Source organism: Lissotriton vulgaris, chromosome 6 (genome assembly GCF_964263255.1).
Source record: "Lissotriton vulgaris chromosome 6, aLisVul1.2, whole genome shotgun sequence".
NCBI classification, from domain to species: domain Eukaryota; kingdom Metazoa; phylum Chordata; class Amphibia; order Caudata; family Salamandridae; genus Lissotriton; species Lissotriton vulgaris.
This window is the reverse complement of record NC_141694.1, coordinates 517,351,115-517,367,606: the sequence shown is the minus strand read 5'-3', so window position 1 is coordinate 517,367,606 and position 16,492 is coordinate 517,351,115.

The window sequence follows — 16,492 nt, the reverse complement described above, 5'->3', positions numbered from 1 at the left end:
GGCTTAATCAGAAAAATTCCTGATAAAACGTCTATAGAAATTGGCGAAGCCAAGGAAGCTCTTGATTTCTTTAACAGACTGTGGTGCCTTCCAACGAGTGATGGCTTCTACTATCACTGGATCCATGCTGATTCCCTGTGGGGACACTATGAATCCGAGGAAGCTTACTCGTTGCATATGGAAAAAACACTTCTCTAACGTGCAGTACAAATGGTTATCTCGCAATCGGTTGAGGACCTTCCTGACATGGATTTTATGTTCTTGCATGGATAAAGAATAAAATAAAAAGAGGTCATCAATGTAAGCGATGACAAATGAATCCAGGAAATCCTTTAAGACTTCATTAATAAAAAACTGGAAAGCCGAAGGGGCGTTTCACAGCCCGAAAGGCATCACTATCTATTCATAACACCCATACTTGATACATAAAACCGTTTTCCACTCATCTCTCACCTTGATTCTCACAAGATAGTAGGCACCTCATAAATCTAACTTGGTGAATACTTGAGTGTTCTTAATTTGATCGAGGAAGGAGGATATCAGTGGCAAGGGGTAACTATTCTTGATGGTAATGGTGTTTAATGCCCTATAGTCTATACAACATAACAAAAGGATATGCCAAAACTGATATGATAGTTTCAAATACTAAATGAAAAACTATTCAAAACTAGGAAATGCTAATTAATAGCTATTTATTCAATTGAAATGAAAAAATGTAACATGTGAATCATTTCAATCAAAATATTGCAGACACATATAGAGCAAATTGGACACAGCACGATAAAATTACACACACACCTTCACCAGTCAAGCATATCACAGTCATTCAACTCACATACACACATTCATACAGAGTACTCCACACAATCTAGAATGACAAATCCAGTGTGGGAAGTAAAGGGAACTGCTGTCTTAATAATTGATTAAGAGAGCAGTTCCCTTTACTGACTGTGATATTCTTGACTAGAGAAGGTGAGTGTGTAATTTTGATTCACATGAACTACACAGATAATGTAACAAGGTGGGCTTTTTAACATAAGTGTCTGTACTGTTTCATTTCATGCCTTAGTGACTATCCTTTTACTAAATCCAAATGGCAGTGTCACTAATAATAATTAAAACATAATGGGGGTGAGTGCTTGCAATGTTCAACACTCTGTCCATCATTCCCTTTGGTTTAACAAAAAAATAATGCCACCTTATCTTCAGGTTTAAATACCTAATCTTCTCTGTATTTTCCTTTATAACAAGTAGCCAGCCAAACAGGAAGAGCGGAGAATCACAGCGTCAGAATTGCTGAACCAGATAAGTATTCTTGGGGCACTAAGAATAATAAATATTGTCAGCAGGACACTGTTACCGTATATGCAGTCACGCAGCGTTCTTGTTTTCTTCTTTTATATTGTAGGTACAACGGAGTCCAGGACATAGAGGGAACCCAAAACAAAGGAGGACCGTGGAATAGAAATACTAGACATCCGACGAGATGTGGGAGAAAGGAGGACACTGTTACAAACTGGACGTGGACGTGGACGAGGAGACTCAACAAATCAAAGGCACTGGATGCCACGAGACATGATTAAGGAGACCCGACACTCCGAAAATGCTTCAGGCACTGGATTCCAGAAGATGCAATCGAGGGGAACCGAAGATCTGACAAGGAAGCAGAAGGTAAGTGTACAACTCTGTAGCAAGAATGCGAAGCGTCATTGCTCAGAGACTGTCGCTCTTTGACGCATTGGATCGGCCACCGCACATGTGTGCTCCCGTGTGGCAGCCATTTTTGTAGTCTGCAACAGTCCCAGAGATCGGCAACCGTGACACTATGGGACCTCATTGCTACCTCATAGGCCTTGAACAACTGACCAATGTCCTCCTGCATAGTGAAATCCTTGATGACCTCCTTGGGGTTTACACCTTCCCTTCTCCAGGCACTGATGGTGCGCTGGCACCATTGGTAGTGATCTCTAGGCTCTTTGCTTTCCGATCTCACTCCCTCAAACCTCTCTCATGCTCTAAAAGTATCCCCTTTTGCTCCATGGACAACTTCTGCTTTTCCAACTCCAACTTCTTATTTTCTATGTCACCTTCCTTCCCCAGCCAGAGCTAAGGAAGCTCCCTCTCATGCACCCTATCTCTCCCTCTTCCAAATCAACTGGAGACAGACCCCAGTGAGAAACATTGCTGCCATCCACGGAAGGTACCCTCCCTCCTGGCAGATTCAATTTCCCCTCCTGTTGCTCATCTACATTCTCTGCCTCCACCAGATGCTCCTCATCCTGCCCGCTGGCATTTCTGGATTCCAACCAGGCTCTCAATAACTTTTGGTGTTCATCCTTCCTGGTGAGGTTTTTCACAGAGACTTTAAGGGCCACATGCATCAAAGTCAGAATTTGAGAATCCTATATAGCGGATTTTAAGAAATCGCTATTTAGGACTCGCAAATCCCAATGCATGTAGGAATTACCCAAAAATTGTGATTCCGATATATTCCTTAATTACGACTGACACATTGCGAATCACAATTAAGGAATAGCTACCCATTCATTCCTAAGGGCCTAGAGGTCCATAGGAATGAATAAGAATTCAATCAATCAAAATATCTTCATTCGATTCAAAGAATCACAAAAGAAGACAAGACATAAAATATACAAACGTTTCCAGTAGTTAAGATATGTTCAAACTTTGTGAGTTGCCAATTTATACAATGTTCAATTTTTTTCAAATATGCAATACTTGTTTAGAGTGCAATCAGATCAGTGCAAAGGAGAACACATTCATAAAAACCATGTCTGTTGCTATTCACAGAAGTAGATGGCTAGTTCATGGGAAAAAACATTTGTGAGAATACACATGGTCCGGATTAAAGTGCAATAATCATAAAAACGAAAAAATACAATTCGTATGTGAGATACTTTACCTAAACTGATTTTCCAAAAATTGCTAGGAATATAATTTTGTGATCAAGTATAAATACTATATACAATAAAAATATCAGTTAGGACAGGGTACGTTCTCACTATTTCTCAAAACTAGTGTTAAAATAGAAATCCTTATTTAAAATGTCAAACCCTTTTTTCATTCTAATAAAACTAGCAGGCAGTAGGAATCTTGAAACTTCAAAAACAACAAGCTGGGTATTATCGGTCTTTAAGATGCGGAGCATTTGCATGTATCTTCTCACACCCATCTTCCTTCCTAGCGGTGCAATCCATTTCTGTTTAGCTTTCGTGTAGATAGGACAAAATAAAAAAACATGGGCTATGCTGTCCTTTGTAAGCAGCTGGCACAATGTGCACTTGTTGTCCTCCACCCTATTGCGGGTCATTCCCCATTTGGCTGTGAAAGACCTGACTAAAAGAGTCCCATACCTAAATTTTAGATACAGTGTTTTTGCAAGTTGAGGTTCTATTTCATCAGGGAAAACCCCAAAACGAGGGACCGATTTGATCATCAAATAATCATTCGTAATCGGGACAGCGCTTCTGTTCAATACTATTTTTAGTACAGCATGATTCCAATAAATCCTCTTAAGTTCACTTTTGGAATTTAGGGTCAGATTTTCTGGGTAGAGACAGAACTCGCTGAGCCCCAGGTCTGTTAGCCACCTGCGAATATTGCCAACCAGGTGAAGGATACATGTGTATCTACTGCAATTAGTTCTTTTAGTGCCTGTCTGTAAATACAAAGTTCATCAGTAGCCCATAACCTGATCTAATATGATAGGGTCATCAAAACTGCTCTGTTGTCAATGCGTTTTATCCCTAGACCAAATACGTACTGAATAATCGGGGTGTTTTGGGATAATGGGATCAGTGCTCTTAGGACCCTATTTTCCCCCATGGTAATTGAAGTCAATTGCTCCCCACCCCACAATTCATAACCATAGAGGGCCGCAGTTTGAGCCTTTCATTTGTATGCCTCAAATGCCGAGGTAATAGATTTAGGGTAAGTGGCATGGAGTTTTTTTAGGATGGGCGCTGAATTTTGTTTTAAAATCGTACATGATTTCCAGATGTGGGAACGCCACAAAAGCTTAGAATCTAGGGTCACTCCTAGATAAACGAAATTAACAACCCTCTCTAGTGCTGCACCATTTAGAGTAATATTGTTTTTAAAACTTTTGTGGGGCCTGATACACATATATTTAGTTTTGAAGGGATTTATTTCCAGGCCCTTTTCTATGCAGTACTCCTCCAGCTTGTTAAAGAGGTTCTGAAGCCCCCTAGGGGTTTGGGAGAGCAAGATTGTGTCATCCGCAAAAGTAAGGGCACATACGTGGGAACCACCTAGCTTGGGCGAATCATGGTTTGAGTTCAATAAGGAGTCTACCATGTCATTAATATAAAGGAGGAACTGGGTCGGTGCCAGGACGCACCCCTGGCGCACGCCTCTCCTCACCGGGATCTCCTCAGTTAGTTCCCCACCTGGTCCCCAGCGTACTCTTTCATAATTATTTTCATGAAGTCTTATAAGTTGTACCAGAATATTTTTGGGGACACCGTGTTTCAACAGATTTGCCCACAGCAGATCTCTTGGAACTAGGTCAAATGCGGCCTTCAAATCAATGAAGGCCACATACAAACTACCTGATCTTAATTTGGTATATTTCCAGGCAATTGTTAGCAGCCTGAACACCTGATCTATGGTACTGACTCCTTTTCTGAATCCAGCCTGGTAAGGAGACAGGATGTCATTCTCTGATAACCAAACATTTAACCTTTCCAGGATCTGCTTCGAATATATTTTTGGGGGTAATATCCATCAGGCTAATCGGCCTGTAATTGGCAGGATCGTTTTTAGAACCCTTCTTGTGTATAGGAACAATCACCGCCCCTTCCATGAAACAGGGATGGGCTCACCACTGCTTATTGCATTACACAATAAATTCATGTACGTGGCCCATACATCTAGATTGTGTCTAAAAAGAGCCCCAGGAACATTATCAGGCCCTGGTGCTTTTGATGCCTTAATTGATAGTATAGCCTTCTTAGTTTCTGTGAGTCAAGTGAAACAGTGTCATCAGGTTTTAACAACTCACTAATTATATCTGGGTTATGCTTTGGTATCATTTCCTCAGGTGCATATAAATGTGCAAAGTGTTTAAACCAGGTGGTGGGAGCCAGGTAGTAATCCTGGACTAACTTACTAAACTTTGTACCTTGTGCCACAATCCGCCAGAATAGCGAGTGGTCACCTGCCCTTGCTGTAACTAACAGATCTTCCCAGCATGTATCCTCCCAACATTTACGTTCCATCCTTAGGGTCCGACTATAGTTATTTCTCGCTTGCCAAATTGAGACTGGTTCTTTGAGGTGCAATGTTTTTATTAAATCCCTTTTAGCCGTTCTACATGCTTCTTGAACCAGGGATTAGCTAGTCTCGACTTTTTGTTATGAGAGGGTTTCCCCATTGCTGCTCTAGTGAGAAAGGGTTTTTTAAGATAGGATTTGTGTCATCATTAGAAAAAAATAAAAGTAAAAGATCACAAAAAATGTTATAAATAAAGGTCAACGGCTCAATTTCCCCTAAGATTGTCAGCCATCTAACGGCACGCCTATTATTACACAGCATAGGTTGAGGTCCCTGCGTGCCTAAACTAATCTGAGTCTGGAAGTGTTTGGCTTCTAACAATAGACGTAGGGGGAAGTGATCACTTTCCCTGAGTCCCTCTACTCTAAAATCAATAACATATCCCCAGTGTATAGCACTTATCAAAATGTAATCTATTGGTGATAACACCTGACCCCTAGTAAAGGTCTTTGTTTGCTCAATGTCAGATGGGCACCTGCCCTTAGACGCCCGTAGTCCTTTATGGTATAGTAAAGCTAAAAATCTGGAGAGCTGAAACAGTACACCTTGCTACCTTCTCAGTGGTTAACTTGTTGTGAATGTATCTAGGACCCTAATTAAGACATTCCTGATTTATGCCCTTATGTGGTTATAACAAATCATATCCTTATAAAGGCATAAGAATCATATCCATATTAAGTCATAGCCAATGCAGTCCAAATACGGCAAGGCTACTCCCATGGACTCTTAGAAAGCACAACGCGTTCTTAAACAAACCAAGCCTCCAGCAGCCAGGGAATTCCCCTGCTTCTGTTTTGATTTGTCCTAGAACTCCTGGAGTCCTGAAAGAACTGCCAGTTCTTAGTGACGTCTTATGTCCAACCTTACGTCAAACTCGGCACCTTCCAGGTATAAATATACCAGCATCTGCCTTAAGCAACACACGGTGGTTTGGAGCAGATCGGCTATCTACTTGCCCGATGCCCTGCTGATGCGATTGCCGAAGGAAACTGACCCTCTCTGCTGACGCACTGAGAGAGACGCAGTCTTTTCTCCTGCCGAGAAAATCCAGCTCCAGTGTTTCCCTGACACCCTCGCGGGTTGCTGGGAGATTAAGTCCTGAGAAAGAGATACAAGACCTCCTTCATTCTTTACCCAAGGTACGGAGCTGATTAGACCCATAGAGAATTCTTGATTCAGATTCTTGGCAAAAAACGGTAACTCATCTACTCCTTCCCTGTACTAGGCTTAGGTTAGGTACATTGGGGTAGGCGTATTTTAGAAACACCAGTTGAGTACGTTTAGTCATTATTTTATTGTTGTATGTATTTTATCCATTTTAATTATCTTAACCATATAAACCATATAAATGCTTTTACAGTATTATTTCATAATACTCCTTTTACTGTACACACTTTACTTTATGACAAGTATTGCAATGTGGCAATTCATTTCTCTTGCATGAGAAAGAAGACTGCTCAATAAATAACCCTTTTATTGAAAACGCCCATCTCTCCATTTCTCTGCATCTCTGGTGAAGCGAAGCATGCACGATTGACTGAGTAAAATAGCTATTTATTGTTTCCGCGACTCTGGAGATATACTCCTTATTCTGGAGGGAGCAAAGTTGTCATGTTTATGCGGTTGTCAGAAACTAATCCCTTCTTGTCTATTCAGGAAAGCTAAACACCTTCTTGTTTACTCGAGAAAGTTTCTAGTGACCTCTGAGCTAGCTGGCACACACAATTAAGTCTAACATATTCAATAGAGACCTAGTCGACCTCAGTCCTACGTCTAAACTATTGTTTATGTTATTCCAATGCGCAGAGCCTATTGAGAATATAGGAACTACACTACATGGCGCCCAACGTTTGGTAAGGCGATAATATAATGCTACATACTAGAGTAACTCAGTCGTGCTTTTCACACAGACCCCTTTTCCCGTAAAAACTACGATAGACGTCTGGAGTGGGTAAAAAGGTTAATATCCGCCAAAACTTAGTAGGAAGAGATTCCTATGTATTAGTTTTTGGTTTAGTCAACGTTGAAGGATACAGTGTTCCAAAATATTGTGCACCTAATCTTTGTTTCCTTGAAACTTGCTCTGCAAACTTTCATTAAACAATGTCAACCAGCGGCGACAACAGCGAAACCGGTGGAGCTGCGGTAGATGCAAATCAACCGGGTTTTTACAATACAGGGTTTAATGAAAAAGACCTGGATGCGAAAAACATCCCGGTAAATGTAAGGAAAACCTTAACTATAAAACTTATAGAAAATGGAGTATCATCAATAGGTGGTACAGTCATATTTGTTGTCGAGGCACATGACTATCGGCAGACAGAGGTATTCTATTCATGGATAACTTTTCCAGCAGCAAATGCTGTAACACACGAGTTCCACTACTCCAGAGGAATACACTCCTTTCAAGGAAGTTGAAATTCCACTAACTTACCAAGAGCATGAGCTCTGGTTTAAAGGCACCCTAAAACATCAAAATCACGTTACCAGGCTCGGTCCACTAGGTAGACCGGAAGCCACATGGCCGGTTCTAGCCAGCTATACACCACATCCTGACATTGAAAAAATGTCTAGCGGAGAACTTTTAGTTCAGCTAAAACAACTAATTAGAATACATAAAAAATTGGTACAATATGTCATGCGGACTTTAACAGTCCAATCAGCAATAAAAATTCCACAGCACACCCCTCACCAGGGGAACACTAATAAAATTACACCACAGACCATACAATCAGTCATTGGTAAATTACCTGCAAAACGGGAACAAATTCCGTTCTGGTTAGCTCAAAAAATTACTCAAATAGAGGCAGTAATTCCTGATACTACCCCTCACGAAAAACACAGAATTCTGACCATCTGCCTACCAATAGGGATTGCACCACATGTGGAGGACTGTGGCACTTGGGGAACAGTCTTTGCTTCAATCTACATAAAAACACATGGTGTTCCGTCTATGGCGGTTATACCAGATGTACTAAGCAGATTCAAAATGAATACGGTCTAGAGCCTGCTTTAAATCTAGGTATGAAATTACTGAAAGACTTTAAGCAAGTCTCAGCTATACTACTAGCCAACATAAAAGGACAAGCAGCATCCATGGCAATCCGCCAGAAATTAAAAGAAACAGATATAGCAGACCAACCTTTTGAACTTGCCAGAATAATTAAAAAATCCTATGAGGATTTAGGTAGAGATAGTTTGGGTGGGAAACCACTAAAATCACAACTAACTGAAAATCCTGAAAAAACTTTTATTCAAAATAATATCAATTCTCAAAAGAAGAAGCGGGAGGGAAACATGGGGCAAGTCTCCACAACGGGAGCCCTCTAAAAAAAGATATAACCTTAGAAATAGGGATAATTTGAGAAAACCTGACAGATATCAAGATATTGATACACGTCCCTCTCGATCTTTTCAGACTTTCTCATAGAAATCGGAAAGAAGAGGATGATCAGAACATAAAGAAGAGCGTGTCAAGTCCAAAGACAAAGAACCTGTTCATCAAAGCAAAAAATTACAATTTCCCAAAAAGAAGGTAGCCAGTATTAAAGTAAAACATGCCGAGGATCCTGAGGACACAACTCAAAAACGGAGAGTGGGCCCAAACAATGCTATGAAAAACAGAAAAAATAACTGTGGGTCTAGAATTATAAGAAAGCTATGTGTGTGGAAATGGCTATATGTGGGCTTCCAAATGTAAGCAGACTACTGGACAATTACCGTATGTGAGTAAGTGTCCATCAGTTACTCTTCCTGTACCGCCCAATTCATCATGTGGTCTACTTCACAGTAGGTAGTCCAGGTTTACCAACTCCAGAGTTGTTATTAGGAGATGGTTGGTGATGATGAAGTAATATACAGGGTGATAGGTGGATGTTGTTGGTAACTGAAAGCAGTTCAAATGTGAAAAGTGAATCGTGATAAAGAAATATGTTTATAATAAAATTGGGTAGTGAACGCAATATAACTTTATTCTGGAGTCGTGCACTTCCAACTATAAAAACAACTAGAGTGCAAAAAAGTCAGATGGTTTAAACAAATAACTACTGACTGGGTTATCTGGTCGACATGTTTCTGCGGACATTTAAAGGTCCACGTTGGTACCTGCCGCTTCCTCAGGACCCATAAACTTAATTGCTACTGCTCTTGTGAAAGATTAAAAAACATTAGTGAACAAAATTGGTAAATGTCACCTGTTCACTTCTGGATTTCACTATCCTATTTTATTATAAACACATTTCTTTATCACGATTCACTTTTCACATTTGCACTGCTTTCAGTTACCAACAACATCCACCTATCAGCCTGTATATTACTTCATCATCACCAACCATCTCCTAATAACAACTCTGGAGTTGGTAAACCTGGACTACCTACTGTGAAGTAGACCACATGATGAATTGGGTGATACAGGAAGAGTAACTGATGGACACTTACTCACATACGGTAATTGTGCAGTAGTCTGCTTACATTTGGAAGCCCATACATAGCCATTTCCACACACATAGCTTTCTTATAATTCTAGACCCACAGTTATTTTTTCTGTTTTTCATAGTTTGCAAGGGGGGTCATAACTGTGCTGAGGTCGGTAAATATTCCCCCGGACCCTCTTCCCATCCTTTTGTTTGTTGTAGTTCCCAAATAATGCTAGACAGTGCAGCAGAAGTGACCATAGCTCGCAAGATCCTGATGAATCTTCTGGAGACAGTGGACACAAATGAATACATTCAAGTGGAAACTGCAGACACCAGAGTTAGCGTGCCCCATAAACTATATGAAATAACATTACGTATAGAGGGGGACAAAACTAGGAAAATAAGAGGTCACTTCTGGGAAAAAACTATCTAAAGGTTATGATATCCTTTTAGCAGAAAAAGACTGGCCACCAGAATTTGTTAGGGAGTGCCCACATGGCGAAGAAATGATTATGCCTGCCTTCTCAAATCACATTCCAATTCATAAAAAATACACATATGCCAGAAAATGGGCAGTGGCCCAAGCCCCTGCATTATATAAAAATCATGTAGGATGGGATGAGGATTCTCCTCACCATAAAATCCAGTTAAAAAAATCAACCTACTGCACAGAGGCAGTATCCTGTTAAGCAAGAAGCTAAAAAACAAGTCAGGGAGATCTTAGATCAACTTGACTACCAGGGGGTGATTGAAACATGCACCTCAAAAATGAACAATCCTTTGTTTCCTGTCTCCAAGCCAAACAATTCATATTGTCTAGTTTTGGACTACAGACACCTAAACTCTTGTTGCAAAACATTTGCAGTACAAAACTCACACAGTGCAGCACTAATGAATAATATCGTGCGCAAAAAATATAAAACGACCTTAGATATTGCAAATGTTTTTTCTGTCAAAAGATTGCACCAGAAAGCAGGTATTTGACCGCTTTCTTCAGCATGGGGGCACAAAAGCAATTTTGTCGTCTCCCACAGGGATTCAAGAATAGCCCAGGACTATTTTCAGCCAGGGTAACAGAGTTACTACAAATATATGATGATGAGGCATTATCTTATGTCAATGACATCTATCTTACAGACAATGACATGGAGACACACTTGAAAAGAGTGAACACCATCATACTTGGGTTCGCATCTGAAGGGTACAAATTTAACTTTAAAAAGTCAGGAATTGCCCACCAGACTGTCCTATTTTTAGGATATGAATTATCAAGTGAAGGCAAAAGCCTATCTGACAACTTCTTAGAGAACTGTGCAGTACTCCAAGCTCCAAAAATGCTGAAAAACTTACAATCAATTCTAGGTTTCCTGAACTTCTGAAGAACTTACATTCTAAATTATGCAGAGAGGGTTAAACCACTCTACGAATTAATAAAACCTGATTTCAAACCAATTAATTGGACTCAGAAACCCACAGATATGTAATGATCATTACAAACAGACATGTTAACCTGTTGGAGGATTAAAGGTAGATTTTCTTTTTAGATTTGTGTCTCCTCTGATGGTGAGATAGGAGTGCCAGCGAAGAATGCTTTCAGTTTAAGAAATTGGAACTATCATACTCCTAGACATTTTATCCTACAATGCTGTAAACTAGCCTTAAAAGATTTTTTTTTTTAATATGATGGAGTCCTATATCTACAAAACCATGGCACATCCATGGGCAGTGCTTTTGCCCCTTCGGTGGCTGGATTGTATGTGAGCCATTTCGAGGACCAACATGTACTCAATGAATCTAATCCGTACTCTTCCAGTATATTATACTGGAAGAGATACATTGATGATATTCTCCTCATATGGGACATAAAATATGATCTGAAACTCCTCATTGATTGGCTAAATGAGTGTGATTCTTGGCTTAAATTTACATATACGGCCAACAACTCTACAATTGACTTTCTGGATCTTACTATCTTTGTCGAAAACAACAGCCTACAAACAAGGACTTACACAAAACCCACTGCCAAAAATAGCTTACTTTCCTATAAGAGCTATCATCCCAAACCGCTGAGAGACAATCTTCCATACAGCCAGTTTTTAAGAATTAAAAGAAACTGTACTAAAAATGAGGATTATAAGACGCAAGCATTGGAACTCAGCAAAAAACTGAAAGTGCGAGATTATACACCTGCCACAATTCGCAAATGTATGAAACGTGCCAAAAACCAACCGAGGGAATGTCTTCTACAGATCCACCCTAAGAACCCTACACCAGATTTAGTCACGTGTGTAACGACCTTTTGTCCCGCCACATATAAGGTCCAAAAATTGGTGAACAAAAACTGGAATATCCTGAATACCGGAAAATTTGAGTGGCCAAAACCCCGGTTCACAAATAGAAGAACCAAAAATTTGCGAGACACCTTGGTACATACCCGTCCCAGAAATATACAACAAATGGAGGTAACAAGAGACACTACAATGACACCTGTAACAGGCCATTACCCTTGTGGTAACTGTATAGCCTGTAAATATACGACATCTTCTAAACAGTTACAACTTTCAGCGACTCTCATATGGACTCAGAGACAGCATACGAATTGTAACTCTACCCATGTTATATATATGGCGAGCTGCCCCTGTCAAAAAATCTACATAGGGATGACCTGCAGAAAAGTAAAGACACGAATAGGAGAACACAGAAGTAATATCAGGCTTAAAAAGACAACTACTAAACTTTGTGCACACTTCATTGAGGCAGGACATTCCTGTGATGATATACGATGGACAGTGCTAGAAATGCTTACAGAGAAAACCCGAAATGCCGAAAAAAAGCTCTATGAAAAAGAGCAAAGATGGGTGAATCGCCTCAAAACCCACATTTGGGGACTAAATGATAATGTACCCTGGCACCAATTTGCTATACATTGACCTCATAACAGCACATGCGACATCTTTATAAGATATACCCTAAGATCCCGAAACCACAGCAAGATCTAACCTAACACCCAGAATCACCATTAGGTTTTGAGAATTATGGAGGATCATATATACACTGAAGTCTATTTTCACCTAGCTTTAGTGATAGTAACCGCATTGACAATAGACATACATCGTTGTTATGCTTTACCAAATGGGAATCCCATTTCCGTTTTTCTAGGCGAACACTGCTATGTACCCAGCCTCCACGACATCGCATTTTTAAATATTACTCATTATTTGATCCACTTCGACCATATCCTCTAACATGGGTAGTTGGAATCTATAAAGTTGTGACATTCAATTTAACCCGATCACGTGATTTCCTTCAAATACGTGCAACTGGCGTCTGCTCCTAGTCCAGGGGCAGAGTCAGCACAAGGGGTTGAAGTCTTTCCACACGCAGGTAATGGCGACAGACTGTTTGCTGTTCCCTCGTAACAACTAGCGGTAAGGTGTTCGCAAGCTGATTACTATTTCATCTCTTATCCCTAGCTCTGTGGCTGTAAGAAAGCCGGAATCCCCTGACGAAGCCTTTGACTCTTAATCATTAGGTAAGAGAATATTTATCACTCGCATGCACAAACGCGCCATAGAAGTACCGATACCCTCATTAAAGTAATACACATTTCCTATTGGTATGTAACACGCCTGAGCATGGAGCGCGTCTAACATAGCATGTGTAACATCTTGAACCTGTATGAAAATGAGCACACGCCATACATAATGTCAGCTGTGAGTGCCTTTAATCTCATAAACCGCTCTTCTTATCGAGTGGCCCATAATACCAAAAGTACGCCATTTCCTCCTACGTAGTTTGCGTGAACCCTACCTTTACTAAACACGAGTAGTTTTGAAAACAATCAACTTGTGTTTATTCTGTGGTCACATGACAACACCTAATGTTTCTCCTAGCCATCACCTTAAATAACCTTGAGACTAAAAGAGATAAATATCGTGTGAGCCCTGTGACCCTTCCTAATAGCACACATTTATCTTGATTCCCAGTATGGTACAGCCATATGCAATGAATTTGTACACTTCACGTTGGATAAATATTATTCTGTATAATGCTGGTCCCTTGAGAACAACGGGGCTATTTTTCATAACACCAGTCGCTCTAACGAGTTTCTCAGTCCTCTGCCCAACAGGGTTCTTTCTCTACCTTATACCAGATAAATCTGAAATTCAGAGACCCAGAAGATTAAACTACTGTTAACTCTGGTGCCCCCGTAAACACAATTATACGATATTCAAGTATATTGTATACCTGTCTGTCTGTTTCTCTTTTTCAGGTTAAAAGAGCATGATTGGTCATTGATTACCTAATAAGTAAGCAACCCGAATATACTACACAAATGGTGTAAGTAATGATTCAATGTTTGTATGTCTGTTTAGTCCTGACGAAAGCCCCATAGACTCTTATGATCCAAAGGGGGCTGAAACATGTCGACACAACTTTCAATGTTATACTTTTAGATCCAGTTACACAATCTAGTACAAGTACCGCTTACATTTTATTTTTTAGATCCACACCAACTAATAAATACCTCTGGTGTTGACCTATTTTTAACTCACACCTTTCACTCACCCTTACTCTGTGGGGGCATCTTTTCATTTTTTAATTTTTTCATCTCTGGACACTGCAAATCTAGACCATAGGAGCCTCTGGATGAGGCAGGCACCCAGCACGTCCTATGGTATCCAATGATAACTGCCACTACTACAATGTGGGGCGGATGAAAGATATATACCGCAATACCGACAAACATTGAGTTTTTAAGGATACCGTAGTGATTCTATCCAAAAGTTTAGAATTGTAACTAGTGTCCACTTTCTGCACCTGATTGCCTGCATACTTACCTTGGGAAACAAATGGACATTCATTCCTCCTCCCTACTCTTTTGATTACTAAATATATTAAGCACGCGCAGCTGCGGGAGTTCTACAGAACTAAGATATACAGTTTTTTCATACCTCTGGATTCAATGGAGAGAGACTATGGAAGGTAACGTTGGACAGAGTTTCGATGAGAGCGACATCGATGAAATATTGGCAGCACAGCCACTTTTACAGAATTTAGACCTAACTGAAGCACTGGCCCAAACAGACAATTGGGATTCACTTTCTGAAAAGAAAAGAGAACAAATACGCACGGCCATCCATGGTATAATTATGACTGAATACCTGCGACATAAAACAGCCCCAAGGGGCCTTTGGGTAAACAATGCACCAAGAATCTTCCTTCATGACTTTGGCATTCCGCAGAGACTGGTCTTCCATCTCATGGAAGTGCACCCTGGACTACCTTGTACTTATTATCAAAACAGCAAAAAGATTGTCGGAAGCATTATTATTGGAGATCCAAGCATTGGAAAATGAACTTAAAAAAGGCATCAATCCGTTGACTCACAAAAAGAAATTGGAAGAATTGAACAAAGAAATGGAAGAAACAAAAGAATTTTAATGCAAAGCAAGCTAGAAAAACTTGGAAAATATCTGAAAAAATTCAGCCAAGAAAAGATGCATCCCTATTCAAAAGAAGATTACAACACTAATGATTCGGGCCCAGATAATGAATCTTTGGGAAGAACCTCTTCCAACAACTCAGTAAGTAGTTCTGAAGATTACACCCCTAAATGGGGTGGGAATACTAACCGATACCAATGAGCTAGAAGGGGCAATAGATGGCAAATACCATATTACCCTAATATGAACATGCCTTACTACCAACCTTACATGCCACAATATGGCGGCTGGATGGCGCAGTACAACTATGGAATGCAACAAATGCCACAAATGGGAAATCAACAACAAGCTGAACAACAAATCCAGCAACAACCACAACCGCCTTTTTTAGCCAGGGGCCAAAACCAACCAAGAGGAAGAAAAAAGACCCTAGCGTGGCAAGACCAGCAGAGAAACATACTGACAAGGAGCATGTCATCTGCCCAACCGAGTACGAGCAAGAACAACACACACTAATAGTCAATCTTGCTAACATAGAACTCTCGGAAGATCAAAAGAAAGTCCTCAACAGAGGACTAGTATTTGTACCTACACCTCCAATGGACAGCTTCAAACTTAAGTGTGAATTGTCAGAATTCTGCCGTGTTCTTAAACTGAAAGCATTCTTCGCTGGCACTCCTATCTCACCATCAGAAGGAGACACAAATCTAAAAAGAAAATCTACCTTTAATCTTCCAACAGGTAGCGTTCCCCCTGAGATTCAAACCTTCGAACAAGCTCTATTAAAAGGTGTGGATGCCATGGAACAAAATAAGAAGACTCCTTTCCAAAATCTGAGCAATAAGGAACGTCAAGCACTTAAGACCCTGGAAACCAATGAGGACATAGTAATCAAACCTGCTGATAAGGGGGAGGGATCGTCATCCTAAGTAAAGAAGGCTATAATCAACAATGCCTAACCCTTTTGTCAGACACCAAATTCTATAAGAAGATTACTGAAGATCCAACTGAGAGACTCCATAATACCATTTCGATGATGATCTATGAGGCAGAAACTAATGGATGGATAACAGGAAAAGAGGCGGACTATCTTATGGCCAAAGAACCTAAGACCCCCCTATTTTTATTCATTACCAAAGACACACAAGAACAAGTTCCCACCCCCCGGACGACCTATAGTTGCGGGTATAGGATCACTACTTGAACCCCTCTCAAAATTTGCTGATGAATATTTGAAACCCCTTGTCCAGAAGACGCCCACCTACCTAAAGGATACAAGAGACTTGCTGATACGGGTCTCGGATATTTCATTTGATC